This window comes from Antechinus flavipes, chromosome 5 (assembly GCF_016432865.1).
Source record: "Antechinus flavipes isolate AdamAnt ecotype Samford, QLD, Australia chromosome 5, AdamAnt_v2, whole genome shotgun sequence".
NCBI classification, from domain to species: Eukaryota; Metazoa; Chordata; class Mammalia; order Dasyuromorphia; family Dasyuridae; genus Antechinus; species Antechinus flavipes.
In genome coordinates this window covers 197,061,182-197,076,553 of record NC_067402.1, presented here as the reverse complement: position 1 = coordinate 197,076,553, position 15,372 = coordinate 197,061,182, and the positions used below count along the sequence as shown (strand labels likewise).

The 15,372-nt window shown below is 38.3% G+C and overlaps 1 protein-coding gene across 3 annotated transcripts in view; it reads right to left on the bottom strand.

Annotated features, from left to right (window-relative positions):
• Positions 1-15,372, bottom strand: part of ERC1 (ELKS/RAB6-interacting/CAST family member 1) — a 345,893-nt gene that overhangs the window by 259,228 nt on the left and 71,293 nt on the right. The window lies entirely within an intron of this gene.

Below are 15,372 nucleotides of genomic sequence, written 5' to 3'. Positions count from 1 at the left end.
CACTGAATTTCCCAGTGTTGTTGGGCATTTCCACCTGTCCACCTCCATATCTCATACTCTTCAAATCTTTGGAGATGATGAAATCAGGACCGGCTGTGTCATGATCCACAGTGATGTCCACTTTAGATTTTAAAAGCATTTCCATAATTCCAGGGATGGAATAAATAATCATGTTTACGGGAAAAGTATTTATTTCCAACTGGAGCACAGATTCATTCTTGATTAACACTCCTTTCACATCCTGGATGAAATCTACATCTGGTTTCCTGCAAACATCCAGTGACTCTCAGATCCTTAATTCCTGACTCTAATGGGACAGTTCCCTTACTCCCTTCAGACTTTTCACATTGGCCTTTCCCTGCCTCTGCACAATTGCTAGATACTCGTGTTTCTCCTCCTCCAGGAACCATTGTACTTTCTGGAATTCAGAAGAAAGAGTTTCCTATTGAGTCTTCACCTACTCTCCAAAAAAGCCAGTTCCATCTTCTCATTAGCCATCTGTTACATAATATCCTTATTTTTCCTACACAAATCTGTTGCAGTTTGGGGGAGTTTCTTCCTAAAGTTCTCAGCAACTTCATCTAAGCAATGGAGAGTATGAGCCTTATGCTTTTGAGACTCAGAACAGGACAGGCAGATTAAACTCTGATCATCCTCAACAACAGTTTCTGCACTTTCTTGTGCATCTCACACTTGTTCTGGATACCAGCATTCTGCAAACAATGAGGCAAGTTTTCCAAGTCACACATTGGCTTGAAAATCCCTCCACTGGGAGACAGTCCTGCACTCTGGACAATAGAAAGGGGTTGAAGCTTCCTGCCAGGTGCTGCCAAGGCAACTATGGCAAAAACTATGTCCACACTAATGATCATTGGGTTTGTGAAGTACTCCCTGCAGATGGAGCAAATGAGCTCTTCCTGGAAGTATTTCTTCCTTATTTTCTTCTGGTACCTTTCCTTAAGCTTTACTGCTCTGCCTTTAGCTCTGCCTTCAGCATAAGAAAATTCTCTCCTGTCCCATCTGACTTCACTGTTGGTGCTTTGGCATCCTAAAGACCTGGTAGAAGATGAAAAAAAAAAAAAAAGTCTTCCAACTGAGGCATCCCTCAGTGTACAGTAAAGCAAACTGTACAGGGTGTATGGCGGGTGGTTCAAACTTCCAACTTGTGTTGCCCAGTCGCTCCGGGAGCAAGGTTCCCACAGGATGAGACCAAGCAGCATCAGGGGACTGGTTGATCTAAGGGAGTACTCCAGGTTAGATATTTTATAGGAAGGGGGGAGGGAAGAGGGGGTGTGAGGAAGAGAAAATTTTTACTCTTTGCTCATTGGTTAGATGTTTACTTTTTAACCACTGGCCAAATTTTGATTAAAACCAAGGAATAAAAGCATGTAGTAGTAATCATGCTTCCTGGCATCCAGTCTACTATTACCCAATCTCCTTGCACCCAAGTGAGTAGTTAGCCATGTCATGTTTACCATAATCCAAGCCACTTGCACCTGTCTGGTGGACAACAACAACTTGTTTTTCTTTCCCTGTCCCTAACTACAAACAAAAGCCTTACTGGAGCCCATTCCAGTGGGACACTTAGATTTTGGTCAGACATTTAAGACATCAAGTTCATCCAAAGCATTTCAGGATATCAGCATTTATCCTGACTTTTATCTTGTCACTGGACTTTGATAATTCAAGAACTTAAATCTAATTCATACACACACACACACACACACACACACACACACACACCATAATGTTATCAGTCCTCTTCAAAAACAAAGAATAAACAACTGCTATTGTTGTTATGTTTAAAACTATGAGTTTTCTCTTCTCCAGGCTAAATAGCCCTACTTCCCTAAATGAAACTATGTATGACATGGTCTCAAGTTTCTTCACTATCAAGTTATCATCTGATGAAAATGACAAAAAGCTCAAATTATTACAGGACTTCAATAAAGACCATCTTGAAAGTCAACACCAGCAAATCCTTTTCATAAATTTCTCAGTCAGCAGGATGATTTCAGAAAGGCCTGGAGAGACTTTACTTAAACTCATGCTAAATGATGTGAGTACAACCAAGAGAACATTGCATACAGCAAAAGATTGTGATGATCAATTCTGATGAATGTAGCTTTTTTCAACAGTGAGGTGATTTAGATCACTTTCAATAGATTTGTGATGGAGAGAGCCATCTGCATCCAGAACAAGGACTGTGGGAACTGAATATGTATGATAACAAAGTATTTGCAACTTTTTTATTATTTGCTTGCTTTTTTTTTTCTTTCTCATTTCTTTTTCCTTTTTGATCTGATTTTTCTTGTGTAGCATGATAATTGTGGAAATATGTTTAGAAGAATTGCACATATTTAATATATATTGGATTGTTTGCTTTCTAGGGGAGAGGGGGTGGGAGGAAGTGAGAGAAAATTTTGGAAAACAGGGTTTTGCAAGGGTGAATGTTGAAAGTTATCTACCTATGCATGTGTTTTGAAAATTAAAAGCTATTATTAAAAATAAGATTAAAATTATTTTAAATTAATTATTAATTATTTTATTGTCAAATATTATTTAAATAACATTTTATTAGAATATTTTAAATATCAAAATATTATTATAATATTATTTTTAAAAATAAAAAAAACTTAAAGACATACTTTGTTTTATTTGTTTGTTTTGTAGTGGTGATTGTTTTTTTTTGGGGGGAGGGGAGGCAAATGGGGTTAAATGACTTGCCCAGGAATCACACAACTTGTGTCTGAGACTAATTTGAACTTGTCTTCCTTACTCAAAAGCCAGTGTTCTATTCACTGCACCACTTAGTTGCCTCTCAAATCACTCTTCACCAGCATTACTAATTCTGCTTCACTTCAGAAGGATTTGTCCTCAATAGGTAACAATGATGAAAAAATCTCTAGTGTTTATTCCTAAGACCATTAAGTTTCTTTTCCAAGACTTCATCATCTTAAACATGACATTTGAGATTGTTCCTGGCAGTATCATTTGTGTTCACACTGAAGAGCTAAAGTCACACTGACTATAAGATTTTACACATCTTGGAAACTCATTCATCCCATGCCAGATAGATGGCAGACATCCATCTTTTTGTCATGAGGGCAACAAATATCTGCTTCAGTGCACATACCTCAGAAGGAAATCACCAATAATCATCCATTTTTCTTTTCTTCTTCCTCTTAAACTTACATTGAATGATCTCTCTCCTGAATTAATACCAGTTGAAATGAAATACATAAGTCTTCTGTGTCCCCTCCTCTTCTGCCTCCTTTCCTTTCTCCTTACTCTTATTTTCTCTATCTCCAGCTATAATGGGCTGAGGCTTGAGTTGATGCACTGAGGTCCCAAGCAAGTGAGGCTAAATAGTAATTGGACCATACTCTATCATCAATATATATGCTTGGAGAAAGAATGGCCCCGCCCACTCTTTGTGCAAGTCCTGATGTATTGTATAGGAAATGACGATTTTAGTGGGTGGAGGCAGGGGAGTGGAAAGGGAAGTGGAACCAGAGACTGTTGACTGGTGTCTTGACACAGCTGCTCGCATTGCTATCATGACCGTCCTTCACCTCCAATCCCTCTCTGCTAGCTGGCTTCTTGTTTGCCCATATTGCTATCGCAATCCTTTTTCACCTCTTCACTTCAATAAAGATTGAAGATTTTTCCCTTACCCTTACCTTCAATCTTTCCCTTACCCTGAATTCCTGACTCCGGCTGATTTTAAATATGCGGTCATCACATTTGGCGCCCAAGCATGGGAACCAAGGACCCTACTTTCACTGAAGAAATCTCTAGTGACCAGGAACTTAGGTGAGTATAAGAGACTAAACTAGTAACCTTTTTTGGCTGAAATAGGACAGATCCTAGCTAAAGATATCCCCCACCCCCACCCAGGAGTGGTACTATAGAAAGCCTGCTTAAGCTGATAGAAGATCAAGGGCTACTTATAACTTGGGAACAGACAGCTAGACTTCTGGGTACATTAAAACGCACCTCCCCTTGGATCTTAGAGGAAGAGCAAATCTCTCCAGATAATTGGGCATTGATTGGTCAACAGCTCTCTGCATATTACAATAAAAACGGTCCTCATTCAATTTCCATCGAGGCATTCTATTTATACAATATGATACAGTTGGCCTTAAGAAACCGTATAAGCTCTAGAAGAAAAGGAAAAAACTCTAGGAATAGCCAAATGGGGAACCCTGAGATAAAGGAGGAAGACAAAGAATAGATTAATAACCATATCCCCACAGGGCAGGGAGACTTAAGTGAGGCTCAAGAGTGGGGTGAATCTGAGGCTGCTTCAGCCCCACCTAAGGAGCAGGTAATTGACTCTCCTCCATCAACTCCACCCTCCGGGATGGAGGGAGGAGGGGTAGCGGGGGGGTGGGAGAGGCAGTGACAGCACCAGCACCTCCCCCCCAGCATCCAGCCGTTCCTATGACTAGATTGCAAAAGGGACTAATTGAGGCCAAAGAAGAAGGGAGAAATACATCAGAATTCCAACACCACATTTTTCCTGTAATTCAACAGTTTAATTCTTCAGGTCAAGAAAGTAGAAGATACGCTCCTTTTGATATAGAAATCCTCAAAGACCTGAAAAAGGCTTGCACTTTTTATGGAGCTATATCAGCTTATGTTAAGATGTTATTACAGAATTTGGCTTTTGAAATCTTGACCCCTAATGACTGGAAATCTATAGTAAAGGTATGCCTAGAACCTGCACAAAACTACTTGTGGCTTTCTGAATATAGTGAGCTCTGTAGGATACAAGCCCAACAAAATAGTCAAAGGGGAGTTCATGCTGCAATCACCTGTGACCTACTAACAGGTGTAGATTCTTATGCAGACGTCGCAGTACAGATTAATTATTCTATAGCAGCCTATGAGCAAATTGCTGCTAATGCAGCGTGGGCTTCTCTCCACAATAAAGATGACAAGGGTGGGGCCTTCACAAAAATAACACAAGGGCCAAATGAACCCTTTGCTGACTTTGTGGGACGTTTGCAGACAGCTGTCACAAGAACAAATGGGGAAAATGCAATAACAGACATTTTGATAAGGCAACTTGCTAAGGAAAATGCTAATGAGGTTTGTAGAATTATACTAGAACTGCACAAGGATGCTCCTTTAGAGGAGATCATAAGACGCTGTGTCACAGTTGGCACAAATGCCTTTTATAGCCAGGCTATGATGCAGACTTCCCAAGATCCCAACAGAGACAGAATGGGAAAACAGGGTGGGAGAACAAGACCCAATACCCCATGTCCAAGATGCAACATAAGTTTCTATTGGGCCTCAGAATGTAGACAGATTCAGGGAAACGGGATGAGGGGCCCAGCCCCAGGGCCCAAGGCAAAAAACACTTGGGGCATGATGGCAGCCGATGCTACACCCAGAGAATGGCTAGAAGTCCAGTACCCAGACATGACCAATCAGCCAGAAAGCCATATGATGGGAGAAGGGGATTATACAATCAACCAGCCAGGAAGCAACCTGATGGGAGAAAGGAATTACAATTGGGGAGAATAGAGCTGTATGCAGCTGGGACAACTGAGATACCCTCTGGAGAGGTGAAATCTGTTCCTCTCCAGCCTATGGATCCCTTGCCTCCAGGCACGGTAGGCTTGACCATTTCACCTCCTTTTTATACATACAAAACAGTATCCATCCACACACTGATGTGGGAAACTGGGGAATGTGTAGATAATATCCCAGTCACTAATACTGGTAGACAATGTGTGACTTATCACCCAGGAGAAGTAGTAGCATCAGGTTTACTCATACAGAATCCTAATAAGCAGCCTGGTGATAGTCACCCAGATTCTGACTCCAGACCACAAAATCCAGAAATATACTGGACAGCAGCTGTAACAGCTGATGGAACTATGTTCACAATCTATATAAATAGCCTACCATTAGAAGGAGGTAGACACAGGTGCAGATCATACAGTCATTAGAGGTGCCAATTAGCCCAGTCATTGGCCAAAAATTAAAGCAGACACTACATGTCTGGAGTAGGAGGATCAATAGCAGCTGAAGTTAGTGCTGCCCCTATGAGATGGACTTTTGAAGGCAAAACAGGAGTTTTTAACTCCTTTTATAGTTAAAAAAAATCCCCATCAATCTGTGGGGAAGAGTTGTTTTACAGCAATTAGGGTTAAAAATGAGTACTTTGGTTTTTTAAGCAGGGCTGCTGTTGAAGGTCTGCCAACACTTTCACCTGTTTCTATCCAATGGAAAACCGATACACCAATGTGGATAGAACAGTGGCCCTTAGGTAGCGATAAAATTCAGGCCTTATTAGATATAGTACAGGAGCAGCTTGAACAAGGGCATTTACAACCTTCTCTAAGTCCTTGGAATTCCCCAGTGTTCATTGTAAAAAAGAAATCTGGAAAATGGAGGATGCTCACTGATTTAAGAAAAGTAAATGAACAGATGGAAACTATGGGAACTCTTCAACTTGGACTTCCATCTCCTACTCAGTTGCCTGGAGAATAGCCTCTTTGGGTTATAGATAGTAAGGATTGTTTCTATTCTATCCCTCTGGATAAGGAGGATATGAAAAGATTTGCCTTTTCAGTGCCTAGCGTTAACTTAGCTGAGGTTTATAAAAGATATGAATGGACAGTTTTGCCACAGGGAATGAAAAACAGCCCCACTATGTGTCAAATGTATGTTGCTGCTGCTCTTGCTCCAGTAACAAAAGCATTTCCAAAAGTTATGCTATTACATTATATGGATGATATATTGGGATGTGCACCTGAGGAACAAATGCTAGAAGCATGTCTACAAAAGACCATAGAGACACTAAGATACTACAAACTTACATAGCTGAAGAAAAAATTCAAAGACATGCTCCTTTTCAATATTTAGGATACGAAGTATACCCTAAGGTGCATACAGTACAAAAACTGTCCTTAAGAACAGAGAAGCTAAACACTTTAAATGATTTTCAGAAATTGATAGGAGATATTCAATGGATGCGACCAGTGTTAGGCTTGACTACCTATCAGTTACAACCATTATATGACATTTTAAGGGGAGAGAGTGCTTTAAATTCACCACGCCAGCTTACAAAAGAAGCTCAAGAGGTTTTGAGAAAAGTCGAACTGGCTTTATCCAATGTGGTTGAAAGAGTCATTCAAAAACCCTTGGAAATATTAGTTTTTGCCACACAAGAGGCACCCACAGCAGTCCTTCATCAAGGAGACAGTGTGATAGAGTGGGTGATCTCCCGGCACAACCAGAACAAAGCCTTACTCCTTACCCAGTGCTTGTGGCTAGAATTTTATTAAAGGCCATTAAGCGAGCAGTACAATTATCGGGGACAAGACCTGACAAGATATACACCTTTTACACCAATACACAAATTAATATGTGCTGTGAGACCATCCCAGAGTGGCAAATTTTATTAGCCAGGGCTCCAAATTTTACACACGGGCCTCCATTAAAGATAATCAGACTTTTACATAATTGGCGATGGATTCTTGAAGAAAAAGTTTCTAAAGTTCCTCTTAAAGGACCAACTATCTTTACAGATGCATCCAAACACAATATTTGTGCTGTATACTTTCATGACTTAACTATAAAGAGAGTAGTCAGAACCCCTTTTCAATCCACTCAGCAGAACGAATTATATGCGATCATGCTAGCTATCACTTATTACCCAGGAGACATAAATATAATATCTGATTCAGCCTATTCAGTAGGTGTGGTACAAAGAATTGCCACAGCCCAAATAAAATTTGCAGCTTCTAATATATATCAGCTCTTTAAGGAACTTCAGGAGCAAGTGAGAAAGCATCCAGGAAAGATTTATATCTTGCATGTCCACTCACATAGTGAACTTCCAGGTCCTATTTTTGATGGAAATTCAAAGGCAGATAGTCTTTTAACTATGTTAGCCAGTACGCCTTTATTTCAGGAGGCCCAGGAATCCCATTCTAAATAACATCAGGCTGCTCGAGCTTTGCATTTACAATTTGGGATAACAAAAAAGGAAGCTAGGAGCATAGTAAAAAGCTGTACAGGGGGGAGGAGATGGCTCAGTGAATAGAGCACCAGCCCTGAAGTCAGGAGGACCTGAGTTCAAATCCAGCCTCAGACACTTAACAATTCCTGGTTGTGTGACCATGGGCAAGTCACTTAACCCCAACTGCCTCAGCAAAAAAAAAAAAAAGCAAAAAAAGCTGCACAGCTTGCCTTCTTTCCACCCTCCTATGCTCCCTCCAGGGAAGAACCCTCGTGGTTTGAGACTCAATGAAATTTGGCAAATGGATGTGACCCATTATAAATCTTTCGGTCGTCTGTCTTTTATCCATGTTGTGGTAGACACCTTTTCAGGATTCACTTTTGCAATACTAGGAGCAAAAGACACAGCCCAAGTGGTCACTGAATTCCTCATTCAAGCATTCGCAATTATGGGTGTGCCACAAGAAATAAAAACAGATAATGGACCTCCATATACCTCCAAACATTTTGAACACTTTTGTGCACAGTATAAGATTTTACACACCACTGGCATACCCTTTAATCCTCAAGGTCAGGCAATGGTAGAAAGAAGAAAAAGGGACATTAAGACGCTGCTTCAAAAACAAAAGAAAAGGGGAGCCACAGGTAACTCTAGAGAACTTCTAAATCTAACCCTTTATACTATTAACTTCTTGATTTTTGACAAAGATGCAATGGCTCCGGCAGACAGGTTTTATAACCCACCGGAAGGGCAGGTCCAGTTCGAGCAGCTCCACTATCTTTAGATAATTGCCAGGTGATGTGGAGAGACGCAGAAAGTGGTGAATGGAAGGGACCAGATAGGCTAACTGCTTGGGGGAGAGGGTTTGCTTGTATCTCTATAGGTGGAGAAGGAATCAGATGGATGCCAATGAGCCGTATTCGCCTTGTCCATCGCAGAGAGACGGAGCAGATCCTTGAAACGAAGGACAAGACCCAAGAAATATCGGGTGGTTCTGTTGCTGATTGTGCTCACCATTGAAAGAGCGTGGCAGTTATGGCGTTTGACTCCTGGACATAGAAAATTGTTGGACTTCAAAACCCTCAGGAATCAATGGATTCTCTGAGACATAAGATTGTTGTAGGACTTGAAAATCCTCAGGAATCATTGGATTCTCTGAGACATAAGATTGTTGTAGGACTTGAAAACCTTCAGGAATCATTGGATTCTTTGAGACATAAGACTTGAAATCCCTCAGGAATCATTGGATTTTCTGAGAAATGATAAGACTGTTGCAGGACTTCAAAATCTGCTGGAATCATTGGATTCCCTAACACATAAATAGACTTTTGCAGGACTTCAAAAACTTGGGGGGATGATTGGATTCCCTGATATGTAAAGCAATGAACAATAGATTGGTTATGGACCATCTCTTGGCTGCTGAAGAAGGCGTATGTGTGACTGCTGTTTACGTACTCTCCTTCTAGGATTTCTGGCAATCTTTTACAACACCATGTTGATTTATATTGTTTGTTATTCTGCTACTTGCGTGTACAATTCACATTTGTTACACAACATCAAGCCTGCACTGACTGTGGGGAAGGTCATCACTAATAGCCTCTGCAGTATTGCTATGTGCTTGTGTAATGCCTCCCATGCTGATGGGTTTGTGCATACCTGTTTCTAATAAGACCCTTCAGCCCAAAGACCCGCTAGCAACCCCTACTTCCCTTTGGTGCTTTTCATCTCCCTTCGTGAGATGTCAGGGATTATCTCCTTTTTAGTGCTTTCACCTCCCTTCCTGAGAAGTCAGGGGGGTCATGATCACCTCCTCTTGGGGGCTCTGACCTCCCTGAGGAGTCAGGGATGGCATGACCATCTGTGTTCTAAAACAAAAGAAAGCGGGAGATGTAATGGGCTGAGGCCTGAGTTGATGCACTGAGGTCCCAAGCACATGAGGCTAAATAATAATTGGACCATACTCTATTAATATGTATGCTTGGAGAAAGGACCCCGCCCACTCTTTGTGCAAGTCCTGATGTGTTATATAGGAAATGACAATTTTGGTGGGTGGAGGCAGGGGTGGAAAAGGAAGTGGAACCAGAGACTGCTGGCTGGCGTCTTATCACAGCTGCTCATAGTGCTATCACAACCGTCCTTCACCTCCAATCCCTCTCTGCTAGCTGGCTTCCTGTTTGCCCATATTGCTATCGCAATCCTTCTTCACCTCTTCACTTCAATAAAATTGAAGATTTTTCCCTTAACCTGAATTCCTGACACCGGCTGATTTTAAATACGCGGTCACCACATTCAGCTACCAGTAAATTTCACAATGGCTAGAGATCAGAAGGTCACAAGGTCACTGATTTTATAGAGAAAGGTCCCTTAGAAGTCCTTGAGTTTAATTCTTTCATTTTATAAAGAAAATGAGGCACAAAGAGGTCAAATGATTTGCCCAGAATCACATAACTAGGGGGTAATGCATTATTCGAACTCTGGTCCTCCTATTGCCAAATTAAGACCTCAATCCACTTGGTACTAACCCAGCAATTAATGACCCTAAAAGTTTATCTCTAGGCATGGTTTGTTTGGCTCTAGATGCAGTGAGGTTTTTCGCTTTGCTCTACTTTAATAGAGTTTGCTGGAAAGAATCTGCTGCTGTTTGAAGTTGTCCACCAGATGGTGGTGTTTTCACAACAACTAAAGTAAATGAACAGAGGACTAGATGAAGATCATATACCAGCAAAAGATAGTATTTCTATCTTTGGGGGTTTTTGCTTTATATTGCATGTTTTTTCAAGGTTAGAGCTATGTCTAACCAGAACAATCATTTGAGTTTTTAATTTGTAAAATCCAAAAATACACAACTGTAGCCTAATAATAAAATTTTACATAAAAGAGTCTCATTTTATTTATCACTCAAACCAAAAAAAAAAAAAAAAAAAAAGACTACTTAAAAAAAATAAAAAATCTGCCATCAGTAAAAAAAAAAAATTTCTAAATCAGGAATTCTTAACTATTTTAGTGCAATGGATTCCTTCTGAGAAAAATGGTTTTTAAATGCATAAAGTAAAATATATAGACAACAAAGGAAATTATTGCAATAGGAAGGAAAACTACAATAACTGAGTTGGTCCATACAGGTCTTTTTTCTCTCTTGAAGTTTAGTAATGAAGTAATGAAGCTTAGTAATTATATCTTTGGGACAAAAGGTATGCAAGCTTTAAAAACTTTTGGTTCCAAATTTCTTTCCAGAATGACTGGACCAACTCACAACTACAAGAGTAGTCTATCTTTATTTTCCCACAGATTTCCAACATGCCATTTTCTCTTTTTGCCACCTTTGCCAATCTAATGAATATAAGGTTCTTTCTTGCACTGATTATCCTTGGTCTAGGTATCAAGACCATATTTGTACCATATAAGTAATTTGATTGCCTCATTTCCCCCTACTTTAAAAAAAAAAAAAAACTTATAGTTCAGAAATATTTAATAATTGAAAAAATTTGCTTATAAACTCATAGAACATTGTATCTTCTTCAGTTTCCTTCTCTGAATTACAAGCTCTATTTCATGTTCTATTAATCTTGGCATTTGATGTTTTTGTGAATATTCATCCACTTTATTCAGAATGTCAGTTTTATTTGGTATACAATTGGGTGAATTAGTTTCTAATAATTAGTTTCTTTCACTTTGAATTCACATTTTCAGTACTGGTAATTTGGTTTTCTTCTTACTTTTTTAAAAAATTAACTAATGATCTATAATATTGGTTTGTTCCCCAAACCAGTATCTAGTGTTATTTACTGATTAAGCTGATTTTTTTTTCCTTTCAATTTTATGAATCTCTTTTATTACTTTCAGGATATCTATTTTAATATTTAACTAGAATTTCATTTGTTAGTTTTCTAGGTTTTTTTTTTTTTTTTGCAAGCCCAATTCATTGTTCTACTCTTTCCTCTCTTTTATTGATGAAAGTACTTAGGAATATATATTTTTCCCAAAAGATTGCTTTGTCTGCATCCCCCAATTTTTTAAATATTATCTTGTTGCTATCTTTAATAAAATCACCAATTGCTTCCATTTGTTCTTTGTCTTCTGCAGTTTATGATATTGTCTTTAATTAGTTTTCCAGTTTTTTCAGCAGCCTTTTATTTAACATAACTTTTATTGTATCGTGATTCTTTAAAAATGGCTTAATATTTTATATTTAGACACTGTGCTATTTGTTATATGCATATTTAATATTAATATTAATTTGTTTTCTTTGTATGCAAAAAACAATTCCTACCCTCAAGGAGTTTAAAACATAACAAGGGAGAAAGCAAGCAAATGGATACATACAAAGCAAGCCATATACAGGATACATAGGAAATAACTAACAGAGGGAAGGTACTAGAATTAAGAGAATTGGGAAAAGCTTCCCATAGAAAGATTTCAGTTTAAGACTTAAAGGAAACCAGAAAGATAATATACAGAAAAAAGAAGGAAGAACCTTCTAGACATAAAGGACTATATTTGTTAGAGAGTACAGTGTAAGAAGACTGGAAAAGTAGGGAGAGCTTGGGTTACTTATGCAGCATTTGTATTTGCTCCTAGAGGTAAAAGGAAACTACTGGCGTTAATTGGGGGGGAGGGGAAGGAAGAGGAAGAGGGAGAAAAAGAAGAGGGGAGCAGGATTGGGGGGAAGGGGAAGGAGGAAGGAGAGTAGGAAAAGGGATCAAACTTGTGTTTTCAGAAAATCGCCTTCTGAGGAAGAATGAAAAATGATTTGGAGTGGGGAGAGAATTGATGGCGAATCTACTAGAAAGTTATTGCAATAGTTCAAGGATGAGAAGATGAAGACCTACATCAGGGAAAGAAATGGGCAAGTGCAAGCAATGTCACAAAGTTATGAGTTCATATCATATCATTCATATTTCCTTCCACATTAATTTCTTAAATTTTTCCTTCTTTTTGTTTCCCATCCCTTCTGTTAAAGACAGTATGCTCTGCTGTTCCTGTTCAACTGTTTTTCAATCATGTCCAACATTTCATGACCTCATTTGGAGTTTTCTTGGCAGATATTGGAGTGACTACCCATTTTCTTCTCCAGTTCATTTTACAGATGAGGAAACTAAAACAAATAGAGTTAAGTGACTTGCTCATAGTCACGCAGTTAATAAGTATCTGAGGCAAGATTTGAATTCAGAGGAAACTTACTTGTTTCATTTTTTTAAAATCATTTTTTTTTTGTAATGTTTCGTTCCTTCCAGGAATTTTCACTGGATTTGTACGTTTGGCAGGGAGGTTTTGTTGGTTTCTTTCTTGATGTTTTTAGCCTTTGCTTATATAAGTTTTGGAGTCTTCTTTTCTTGCTTTGTATTCTTGGCATCCCCATCCCCATAAGAGCTCTTTATGATGGGATCATTCCAGTCTACTTCTTCATTTGGAACTTTATGTTAGGCCTGGACTCTACAGACTTCTGGAGAGGGAGCTTGGGCTGAGTTTCTATTCTTTTGAGTCTTTCTGCTATTTTCTTAAGAGTATTAACTGTTGGTGTTATTCCAAGATCTCAGGGATAATTTGGGCTGGGGACTTCCAACTTTTCAATACTCCCTAATATGTAATGCAAGGAAAAATCTAATCATGGCCCTGATCTGAGCTCTGGAAGTTCCTGTATAGGGTTTAGATCACAGCCATAAACCTCTGAATCTGGCCCTGGCTAAATATTTAGTAGGCTCTTACTGTACTCAAGACATTAGCCATCATTTGGAATACTCTCCAGATTCAGATGACAGTAGGCTTCTTTTTGGTCTTAGATTGTTGCCCAAGCAGAAAAACTGCTGTAGACTTCAGATGGGGTTAAGGACTGGCCCCAAGAAGACTTTGCTCGGCAATCAGTCACACACCCATTGCTACTAGGCCCACATCCCTTCGTCCACATACCTTGGATGTGTTGATTCCTTTTCCTATTCCCCACTTTCTATCAGTTTGGTTTGGATTGGATTGGTTTGGTATCCAGGGAACATAACACCCTATCCAAGGTAAGCTGAGATCCTGAAATTTCCTCATCATGCTGATTAACTCAGTTTTGGATTCTCAACACTGTACCAGTTATACTTATTGCTACTCATTCTGACAATTCTATTATATGTACAATTAAGAACAATGCTTTTCTTGTGCTTAATTTTACAGTTTTTATTAATGACTAAAAATAAATAATGAAGTTGGCAGTTTTATTTTAAGCATATCCTTTAAGGTGTATTTTTAATTTATTAAGTTAGACCCTTTCAGAAGTGATGCAGGGGAATCTTTCAAACTGAATAAAGAGTACTGAGTTCAGATACTTATTTTACTTTGTAACTGAAAGAATTGGTCTTTTAGTACATTCTAAAGTACAGTTAGCACATTACAAGCTACAAACTTGGAATAATATTTGTTACATTCCCAATTATACAAGAATCTTTTGTGAACTGATTATGCTATATCTATAAAAATATTTCTTACTTCTTTAACAAATGCTAAAACACAAATAAAATGATATAGTGAATAACTGACAGTAAGTATAAATACTAGGTAATGATGGGATTTAGGAAAGGTGAAAGGAATAGGCCCCCCTCCACTAGAAACTTATTGGTTTCAATTTATAAAAATTTAAGGTAATATAGAATTTAAAATATTTTTGGACTACACTACATTGTGTAACATCTTGCTCTCTCTTTTTTTTTTAACAGGCTATATAGTATACTAAAATTTAACTAACTATGGCCACTTTTTGGAAGTAGCTATTATATCTTTCCTTAAAATATTATTGGCATAGCTTTCCTTTTAATAAATTCTTAAATGTCCCAATCATGTATTTTTTTTCCTTTCATTTAAAGAAGTAACTTTAATTTATTCTCACTGTTTTTACTGAAATATACAGTAATATTCAAAAACATGACAATTTTTGTAACAGCTAATTTCAGTACACATATAATATGTTTTTTTTAAAAAAATTTAAATTATAAAGGGACCCACAAGTAAATCTCTTGAGTCACATCACCTTACAGATAACAATATCAGAAAACACATTCTCTCCTCTTAGTTACAAAGGATAGCATTTTTAGGCTATCAGATTAAAAGAGTTTTGTTATGTATAAATGAAAATAAAACAATGAATATTGTATTAACTGCTGAATATGAGTTGAAGACTGTGTTTCTCTTTTAAAGGTATGTAACACTCTTCCTTTAAATATATCTTTTCTAGCTGTACTTACATAGCAGTTAATGGCTTTATCAAATGCTCTTTTACATTTAAAGTAACTATTTCCATGGAAACCACAGGGCAATAATTCATTATAACTGTCAAGATCTTTCTATGCACTCTCGTAATTACAAATAGCTGTTTTCTTCATTTTTTTATTGAACAATGATCAGCTTTTAAG